The sequence below is a fragment of the Chiloscyllium plagiosum genome, chromosome 15 (genome assembly GCF_004010195.1).
Source record: "Chiloscyllium plagiosum isolate BGI_BamShark_2017 chromosome 15, ASM401019v2, whole genome shotgun sequence".
NCBI classification, from domain to species: domain Eukaryota; kingdom Metazoa; phylum Chordata; class Chondrichthyes; order Orectolobiformes; family Hemiscylliidae; genus Chiloscyllium; species Chiloscyllium plagiosum.
The window spans coordinates 51,867,242-51,878,326 of record NC_057724.1 but is presented as its reverse complement, the minus strand read 5'-3'; the positions used below and the strand labels follow the sequence as shown (position 1 = coordinate 51,878,326).

The 11,085-nt window shown below is 37.8% G+C and overlaps 1 long non-coding RNA gene across 1 annotated transcript in view; it reads right to left on the bottom strand.

Moving 5' to 3' along the window:
• The window catches only part of LOC122557316, a 61,329-nt gene extending 54,312 nt beyond the window's left edge, over window positions 1-7,017 (bottom strand). The window contains exons 1-2 of the long non-coding RNA XR_006313798.1: window positions 6,777-7,017; window positions 5,057-5,142 (exon numbers count right to left, since the gene is read on the bottom strand). This is a non-coding gene — a long non-coding RNA (uncharacterized LOC122557316). The remainder of the gene's footprint in view (window positions 1-5,056; window positions 5,143-6,776) is intronic.
• Between the last annotated feature and the right edge of the window lie 4,068 nt (window positions 7,018-11,085).

The following is an 11,085-nucleotide window of genomic DNA, read 5'->3' as shown; positions in this document are numbered from 1 at the left end:
ACTCTAGCTCTGTAGTATATTTGAATTTTCCTCATCCTATTGAGGAGCACCTGGGTCAAGGGTGGGGCACTGGTTGGGAGAGGATACAATAGACTTTTGGAAAGGAAATGATACCCCTTGGGAACAAGGGGAAAATCTCCATTTAAATACGTTTTATATTTTTTTTATTTAGAAGTAGTTTTTAATTATACTGTTGTGAGTGTATTAGAGAGCCTTTGTTTTTGTGAATTTTATATGCTCTATGCTCGGGATGTTCTGGATAGGGTTTCCCCTCCCGAGGGGTCTCGGACTTGCCCGGACGATTATGGTTGATCAGTCGGTTAAGTGGTGCACCTGGAATGTCAAGGGGAGTAATTCACCAGTCAAAAGGAAGAAAATATTATCAAACCTCAAGAAAGAAAGGGTTGACATCGCTCTCCTACAGGGGACACACTTATTGGATAAAGAACACTTGAAATTACGACAGGGTGGATTTGATCAGGCCTTTTTTTCTTCTTTTAACTCAAAAAGCAGGGGAGTTATTATTCTTATTCGGAAGAATTTCCCTTTCAAAATCCTAAATCAGATAAAAGACGAATCTGGACAATATATTCTGATTAAAGCCCTTATAAATGGAGAGGAATATGGGATTGTAAATTCGTATTGCCCCCCCCCCCGGCACATCCTTTTAAATTTATAACGGAAGCCTTCTCAAAATTGATGGGTCTCGGTGCTTATTATACAATTATAGGGGGAGACTTTAATTGTATTATGGATCCGGAAATAGATAGGATTCCCAAGAGTACTGCAGGAGTATCTCCCAGATCGAGACAATTGGTGGATTTGAACAAAGAATTAGGATGAGTAGATGTATGGAGATGTCTTCATCCACAGGGCAGAGATTTTTCTTTTTACTCCAATCCATATAAATGCCATACCAGAATCGATATGATTTTTGCCCCGATTTTTTAAAATTCCATATCATCCTGTAAAATAGGCAGTAAAGCAATTTCCGATCACGCTGCTGTATATATGAAAATCAAGGTGCGGAACAATGAGACATCCCCCTGGCATTGGCGTATGGACCCCTTCCTGATGAAAGAGAGTAAATTTGTAAGGTACTTCTCTCAAGAATTTAAAACATTTTTAGAAATTAATTTAGGTACGGCTAGCAACCCATCAATGAGGTGGGAGACCATCAAAGCTTACACGTGAGGTTTGATCATCTCATACTCAGCAACCCAGAAAAAAAACTAAAGAGAGAACAACAGCATCTGCTTGAAGCTCGCTTAAAAGCGGCTGAAACAGCATACGCTGACAGACCTTCTATTATCAAATTGCAAAGGATTACGGCCCTTAGGACAGCTCTAAACACCATGCTTACCCACATGGCTAAGAGGGAAATATTATTTGCAAAACAAAGGTTATATGAATTTGGCGATAAACCGGGTAGATACTTAGCATTTCTTGCAAAGAAAAAGAAGGCCCCTCAAACTATCACTTCTATCAAGGAAAGTATGGGTATTTTGACTCATGATCATAAAAGGATTAACGCAATCTTTAGAAAATTTTATTCTGATTTATATAAATCGCAGGATTGTGAAGACAGGACTAGGAGGATGCAATCATTTTTTAAAAATTTGACCTTTCCGGACCTAACACCGGAACAGGTATCGGTCTTGAATGTTCCCCAAACAATCCAAGAAATACCTGACACAATCAGGCAACTTCAGAGCGGTAAGGCACCTGGCCCAGATGGTTTTCAAGCTGAATTCTAGAAAGAATTTACAGGAATATTGGCTGGTCCACTAATGGACATGTATAACAACTCATACAGTCAGGGCTGTCTCCCGTCTTCGCTGAAAGAGGCAAATATCTCTCTTATCCTTAAAAAAGGAAAGGATCCAGAAGATTGCGTGCCATACAGACCAATATCCTTGCTAATGTAGATTTTAAAATCCTCTCTAAAATGTTAGCATTGAGGCTAGAAAGGGTATTGCCACATATCATAAAGGAGGTTCAGACGGGGTTTATTAAAGGCCGTAGATTATCCAATAATGTTAGAAGGGTTTTGAACATGATTCAGGCCTGCCATCAGGGAAAGATACCAGGAGTAGTAGTCTCATTAGACACAGAAAAGGCATTCGATAGGGTTGAATGGTTATATTTGTTTTACACATTGGAAAGGTTTGGCGTTCGAAAGATGTTTACCAAATGGGTCTCAACGCTGTATAGTGATCCCAAAGCAGTTGTGATTACCAATGGATTAGGCTCGGATAGCTTCAGTGTGGATAGGGGCTGCCGTCAGAGATGTCCTCTCTCGCCATTGCTATTTACGCTAATAATTGAGCCATTAGCAGAAGCTATATGGGCTGACCCTAATATAATGGCCCCGAGGATTGGTACAGGTAAACATAAAATTACCCTTTATGCAGATGATGTTCTCCTATTCTTCAGTAATCCTCTGATGTCCATGCCTCGCTTAATCCAAGTTATTAATACATTTAGTGCATTCTCAGGCTATAAAATTAATTTCTCAAAATCGGAGGCTATGCCAATGGATGGCTTTGCTATGATACCCCACTTTGTGGACAGATCCCACTTTCCCTTTCGGTGGTCCCTGGAGGGTTTCTTATATTTAGGCATTTTTATTACCCCAGTATTTGGTCAGTTATACAAGGCTAACTTTGTGCATTTACTGGAAAGGATAAGGCAGGACCTCCAGCAATGAGGAGACCTTCCAATTTCATGGCTAGGTAGAATAGCACTAATTAAAATGAATGTCCTTTCCCGTCTCCTATACCCTATGAGAATGCTTCCAGTGATGCTGCCAAGGCTGGCACTACGTAAATTATATGGCTGGTTGGGTTCCTTTATCTGGAATCATAGATGGTCCCTTATTAAGCTGAAGAAGCTACAGCTTCCACAGGCAAGGGGAGGATTGGATTTCCCAGATTTCAGGAAATATCGGTTAAGTTCCCTATTAAGTTACATAACTGATTGGGTCTTGTCTGACCCGCAATCAATCTGGCTGGACATCGAGGCTTCTCAAGTAAAATGCCCACTTATTAACCTTTTATTTTCAGACAAGAGGAAAATCTTCACGGATCACTTTAAAAACCCTATAATACTAAACACAATTAAAGCTTGGAATATAATGCGGCAAAATGAGGGCAACTCACATAAAACATCCCCTTATACTTTGATAGTGGGAGCATGGGAATTTCAACCGGGGTTTACAGATGCCACTTTCAAACTCTGGAGATCCAGGGGTATCTCTTGTTTAGGGGATCTATTTAAAGAAGGGGTCCTGATGTCTTTTGAACAGCTGCATCAGAAATTCGGATTACCTAATGGAGACCTCTTTCAATACTTCCAAATTCGAGATTACATACAGAAGAAGACTACGGTACTAGATAGTCTTTATAAATCAGATAAAGAATGTAGAGTGCTACGGCCAATGGGGGTATTTTCAGTTAGTACTATTTATCATTTACTACATGATGAAGTATCGGGAGATATGGACAATCTACTTAAAACATGGGATCAGGATTTGGGGAAATTAGAGTGGACCCTGTATCTCTCCTTTTGGGCTTTTCGAACTTACCCTCCCTGGATATGCACGGGAAGAGATCATTTTCTATTCTCTCGTTCTGTGCAAGGAAAAATATTTTGGTAAGCTGGGTGGCTTCGGGCCCCCCTGGACTTTCAAATTGGCACAGATTAATTATGGAATGTATTCCCCTTGACTTCCTTACAAATATGGTGCACTGAAAGACCGAATTATTCCATAAAATATGGCAGCCCTTCTTGAATTATATAAATACAGGTATTTCGGCCATCCTAACAAGGGCTTTTATTTAATTGAGATGGCGAACTTGGATGGTCTGGGGCTCCTTAAGAGAGGAATCCCACACGAATACGGGTTTTGTTACATTTGATGTTAATACATTCCGAGCATGTATCTCACTACCCAATTTCTGGGTTATCCGTTGGTTTTTTTTTCTTTCTCTTATTTGATAATGTAAGAGACTTAATTATACACTCTGGTTAGTTGTAGGTTAGATTAGTAGTTAGTTGAGTTTTGATTTTTTTTCTCTCAGTATTTTTCTTTTATTAAATTTTGATTATTATTTATTTAAGATTTAATTGTATATCAATGTTTATACTTGGGATTTTTTTTATTTTTTGTAAACTTGTAAAAATGTTAAGTTTTCAATAAAAATATCTATTAAAAAATGAATTTTAGCTCAATGCTTTTGCAATTTATGTTGATGTTCCTTTGTTCTCTTTCACCTACTTAGCTCAATGTCCAATTCACATGAATAGAGTCTGTTCCTTTTTTTGTGTATACCTCAATCACATCTCCTTGAAATTCTACTTCTCTCAGCTTGTCCTGAAAACTAAAAGTCATTAATCTCATGGCCCTCTTCTTCCCAGACCATAAAAAAAAGGTGAAGGAGAGATTGACACTTTGATAAATTGCAGTCTTTTTCATTTGAGAGGTAGGCAGATGGAAAACACCGAAGTACTCAAAGGTACCACTGGAGATGGTAATAACACCTAAAGTAAGACTTGATGACAAGAGAAATGAAACCATTAAACAGTTTATATAGTGCAAGTGTTAAAAATAGTAGCCAGGAAGGTATTATTTGCTGAAATGGAAAGAATTCAAATCCACTCTTATTTACAGATTAAGCTTTAATTATTTCATATAGTACCTTCTTCAGCCAGAACATTGCATTTTCCTGATTACCCAAATAAGGAAACAAACAATGCTAATTCAAATATTATTAATATTGACTTTCCTCCAATTTGTAAACAAGCCTTTAAAAAGGCCAGAAACGTAGCTACACCAATGGTACAGTATTACAATAGTTTATACCTTTACATGCTTAGTTATCAGATAACCCTAAAACATAAACATTCTGCAACGCTCAGATCTAAATTGTATATGTACGACAATATGACAAACCCAGGTGAATAAAACACAATCTCTAAATAGTGCAAATTTGTCAGATGTGCTGGTTAAAATTTTAAAAAAACTATGACTGTGTTACTTTGGAAAAAAACTTACCAACTTCAGAGTTTCTAACACCTTTCGTAAGATCTTCTGGCAACTGTTTTCTTCTGAAAGCTTATGTCAGTTTGATACTGATTTATCTGTGTGTCAAGGACAAAAAGGAGACTGAGTACAGCTCATCTGTCACTTGCTGTCAAGAGAAAGCAGTCACTCCACTGAAACCATTTTCTATCTAAAGAAGACTAGTGGATGAAATATTTTTGAGCACTTTCAATTTCAGTTCAAGTAAGCTTGGGCCCACAGCACGAGAGTAAGCCTATAATTAGGAAGCAATTAAGAATCATCAGGCAAGTCATACAGCAGCTCGGGGACTAAGGTTGGCCAAGGAACACCCATCATTAAGGCAATAGGAAGTGACTTTATGCTCAAAATGCCCTTACTTCAGTCAGCAAGTCCAATACATCAGAGGCTTTCACCACGAAAAATGCCTTTGTTGTAACCTACCAATCTCTGCATTTTGAACTGTAAGCTCACAACAGGGAAGGGACCACATTGCCTCTGTTGTCAATGTGGCCATACTTCTTTCAATATAGATGCATCCCAATAATTTCTAATGACTTTAATTAGGAACAGCATCTCTAGTAACCCCTCTTTATCTATTTTAGCCTATCCAGTCAAACACTTGCTGTTTCACTATGATTTTGGTGGCATCTCCTTCATTGGTTCCTACCGATGATAAGTACTCATTTTGTATGAGTATGCCTTCTTCCATTCACGTGTTGCTCATTTTTAATGTTGAATTGACTCTCTCTCTCTCTTTGTATTTTGCTCTTTTATTATTTATATGTCTACAGAACTTTAGATACCCTTTTATATTAGCTGCCAGTCTCTTTTCATACTCTCTCTTTATCTCTTTTATTCCCTTTTTGCTTCCACTCTGAACTTCCTATCTTCAGCTTGCTTTGTACTTCTGTTATTACCCTGGCATCTATCACGTGTATCTTTTCTCCACTGTTTCTTACTAGCTACCTATTTAGTTATCTAGGAAGTTCAGACTTTGCTTGCCCTAATTTGCCACGTGGTGAGAATGTGCCCTAACTATATCTGCACCTCTTCTATAGAGACTGACTTTTGTTTCATTATGGATTCACCTGCTGATCTTTAATTCCAATTTACCTGGGCCACATCTGTTTCCAGTCTGCTGAAATTAGCACTTCTCAAGTTAATCACTTCTGATTGCTCTCTGCCTGAGATTATTCACAGCTAATGTAAATTCTATAACATCTAAATGATGTTATGATCACTATTCCTTAAATGTTCCTCTACTGACACTAGATCCATTTTATCCAGCTCATAACTAGAAACAGATGCTACAATGCCTCTTTCCTCATTGGGACAGAAAAATATTGACCTCGAAAATTTTCCTAAACATATTTCAAAATTTATTCCTCCTTCCTGTTGCAATAAGTTTATATTACAATATCCTCATTAACACGACTACTTATCTTTGGCACACTTCTGTAACTTCCCTGCAAATTAACTTGTGATTTTCCTTCCCATTAGTTGGCTTCCTATAGAATACATAGCATATAATTCTCTAGTTTCTTAACTCTTTCCAAATAGATTCCCTGACATCCTTCGTCTCAGCACTATAATATTCTCTAATATTAAAAAAACAAAAGAACTGCAGATGTTGTAAATACGAAACAGAAACAGAAATTGCTGGAAAAGCTCAGCAAGTCTGGCAGCATCTGTGGACAGAAATCAGACTTACCGTTTCAGATTGCAGGATTCTTTCCTCTGCACTCTTTCTTTGTCCAGCTCGACTGGCATCTAGAGTATCAGGTATCCTGGTTAAATTCCACATCCCGATCCCACACAACATGTACCAGACATTTTAAAGAGTTGTGCCAGTTAATGGAAGGGAGCCAGCTCATTGTTCATTTTGGAGCAAGATCTTGAAGCTGAATGCCATCCATCCATCGCTGACAGGCAGCAGACCTATTGACCAGTATTGAAGCTGCAGGTTTGTGATGGAGGAAGAACAAGTACTTAAAACATGGTAACATCCAATGAAGAAGACATCAGTTTATTATTAATTCAAAGTGGTCATGGTGCAAATCAAGCAGGTGGCTTTGTCCCGGATAGTGTCAAGCTTTCAAGTGTTGTTCAAGCTGCAGTTATCCAGGCTACTGGGGAGTATTCAATCACACTCCTGACTTGTGCCTTATAGGTGATGGACAAGCTTTGGAGAGGTCCCACTGCAACTCCCAGGTCATTTCCTCTGCCCGCAAGCTTTGGAGAGTCAGGAGTTGAGTTACTCTCTTCAGGATTCCTAGACCAAACCTGCTCTTGCAGCCACAGCATTAATATGATTAGTCCAACTTGGTTTCTGAACATAAACTGTCTGTATTTCCAACTGAAAATTCTTATCAGTCCAGGAACAGATTTTTAATTGTAAATATCAAAAATTAGCCTCAATTAACCATCTGTCAGAGAGTTTTGGGTTGTTGATCCAAAGTAGAATCACTTCATATAAACTAATTCGGACTGAAATAACAGCAATGGACTGACATGGAGGTCCATGCACAAAATTGCATGCCTGCTCATTCTGATAGCAAAACAAAATGAATGCTTCCTCAAGTCCCTTTTCTATTTTCAGTAACAATCACTATTTTTAATGAAGGTTTACGAACTTCATATAGTTAGAGAAGAAAAACATTTCAGGTGAAGCAACAACATATAGAAAAGTAAACGTGCAGAAAGAATAGGAATATCATTTGAAGTCATGGGGTGAACACATGTGAAATGTAACTCAACCATTAGGGGTGAGAGGCTACAGTTACCTTATTGATACCATGCTGAGTTTCCAACTACATATCTTTGCAGAGCTCATTTACTTCCAGTAAAGCAGCAATACGTCTATCCCTCTGCTAAAACACTGAGCTATGCCTTTATCACCCATAGATTTCATTATTCCAATGCTGCATGTGGCCTCTCATATTCCACATTCTGTAAACTTCGCCTTTTTTATTTTTCGTTCTCATAATCTAACCTTCACCAGATTTCAGACACATATCACCCCCAATTTATGATGACCTGTATTTGCTACTGGTCTCCCAATAACTCCAATTTAAAATTCTCATCCTTGTGCTTTTGTCACCTAATGCTATTGTCCCTCTTCACATCTGTAACTTCCTCCAGACCTTCAGAGCTCTTTGACATTAGTTCCTCTGTCTCTGGCATCTTGTGCATTCCTCCTGTCTGGATTCTCCCATTGGCAGGTCCCCAGGCCACATTCTTTGGAATTCCTTTAGAAAACTCTGCCTATTTGTATTTTTGACCATTTTTTAAACACCTACCTTAAAAAAAATCTGTGACCAATCTTTGTCACTCACCCCAAATATTTGTCTTTTGGTTCAGAAGCAATGTTTCTGGGACATTTTTCTATGCTGAAGCCACCATGTATCTACACGTTTTTACTGTTTTCTACTTTTGCTCCTCAAAATTACAAGAGCAGTCAAAAGTGTCTCCCTCAGCAAAACCATTTTGCAATTAGGAATTTAAACAGTTAGAATGTCACTTCATAATTTCAATGTAGTATCATAGTAATGTATTATTGTTTTGAAAGAAATAAACTATAACTTCAAAAATTATTAGATCAATAAGATAATTTAAAATAAGTTGATTATTTGACTAGGTATCTGATTGAAAGTTATGTTTCTAAGTTTAGATATTAATAATTCAATTGTTGAGAGACCATAAAGAAATGTTATTTAGACATGGCAATATTTTCCAGAGTTAGTTCAAAGACATCAGAGACTTCATACCAAAGTTTAATGACTTTCTCAAGTGATTTTTTTTATGAGCTAAGAATTCAGGAGACAGACTGTACATTGTTCATTGCAAGTAATGAACTTGATCGGCTGGAATGTTTTTTTCCTATTCACATTATATTAAAATCTCAGCCAGAGTAACAGCTGTGTCATGATAATTAGGCAGTGCTTTAGTCTGAAAGTGTGCTGGGAGAGAAAGTATAATTAATATCAGCTAGGGTTCCTGATTCTGATTGTTATTCAATGATGCCTGTTCTAAACGCAGGTCAGCAGCTAACAAGTGAGGACAAGATCCAGCTGCATCATGATGTCCAACAAAACCTACATGGATTATAACCACAAAAGGACTAATGTTTACCATGGTATCCCACTCAGTATCTTCAGGAGATAGAGGAAGAGCAGCAAGATAAATACAGAAGAGGTCAAAAGAGAATGAATATCAATTTTTCTGTGAATTAGTCAACTCTTCAACAACCTTGAAGTAATAATATTGACAGGAAGCAAAATAGATATTAATAAACAATTTTTCAATGCATTGTAGCATTTTTAACATCTGCTTGATCATGATGTTCAATTTTTGTTTTGAAGAATGACGAAAATAAAGGATATTGTGTCAATTAATATTGATAACTTCTCCTCTAATTTAGGTACTGGAGTTAATTGGGAATATAGCATTTGACACTCTTGGGATAGTTTAATAGCAAATGAAACAGAAGCAGGAATGGTTGTATAGCCATTACAGACTCCTCACCATTCATTATATTCATGGATGAAATTCATATTTATCTGATCATAATATCCTTTAATTCCTTTATTGCCCCAAAATGTAGTCTTGAGTATACTCATTGACTAAGCCCTCTCAGATAGAGAACAGCAAAGAATTAGAGGGATAGATAAAGATTTCCTCATCTCCATCGGAATGGGAGCTCAAAATGGAACTATGACTTTAGTTCTAGATTCTCCAGCCAGGGGCAAGAACCCTCTCAGCATCCATCATGTCAGGCTCTTGAAGAATTTTATGCATGTCAATGAGATCATCTCCAAATCATCTCCAGAAAGGCTCAATCTATTCAAACTCTACTTATTGTGGGCGGCACAGCAGTGGTTAGTATTGCTGCCTCACAGCGCCAGGGACCCGGGTTCGATTCCAGCCTCGGGTGACTGGCTGTGTGGAGCTTGTACATTCTCTCCATGTTTGCATGGGTTTCCTCCAGGTGCTCTGGCTTCCTCCCACAGTCCAAAGATGTGCAGGTCAGGTGAATTGGCCATGCTAAATTGCCCATAGTGATAGGTGCATTAGTAAGGAGTAGGGGAATAGGTCTGGGTGGGTTACTCTTTGGAATGTCAGTGTGGACTTGTTGGGCCGAAGGGCCTGTTTCCGCACTGTAGGGAATCTAATCTAATCTAAACTCTCTCATACAAATTGTCAGTATGGTGAACCCTTGTTGCCCCCACTCTAAGACAAATATATCCTTTCTTAAATAAGGAAAGAATATTGTACTCAGGCATGATCTCAACAAAATCCTATCCAATTGCAGCAAGACTTCCTTACTTATATATAATCAATCCCTTTAATATAAAGGACGCTTTTATTTTCTAACTGTTTCATAGGCCTGCATGCTAACTTTCTGGGAGTCACAGACAAGAATATCCATTCCTATTAATAATGACATTTACTAGCCCCTTACCTTTTAAATTAAATTTTGCTTTTCAAGAGCAAGGTCCTTTCTTTAATTCCCATCTGAGTTAACTGAGTTAATCTTGACCAGGAAAACAATCGTATCATGGATTGAAATGTTGTGACATCGAGAGTTGCATGTTGGAAACAGCCTGTTTGGACAATGGGCACACTGGAACACATTATCCTGTTCATCCACAACATCGCTGACAATAAAGTAATCTGCTGACACACAATTCTCTCCACATATGCAGAAAAGAATAGTTATGTGAGCAAGGCACTGAGTGTCACCTGTAATTGTAGAATCATTCGACAGAAGTCACAGCTTACAGGAGAAAAGCATTAAAGAAAAAAAGCTGGAGAAATGAATTGCAATATGCTGTAAATTTATAAATGTTCTGTTCATATTGTCAAATGCAGTATCAGTTTTGCAATTAATCTTTTTAAAATCCAGACTGAAATATGTCAACATGAAAGATACAATTTACAAACCGTCTATGTTAAATTGTTTTTTAGTCATAATGAACCTATATTCATGGTTACTTTTAATTGCAGGGAATTTTTTGGAC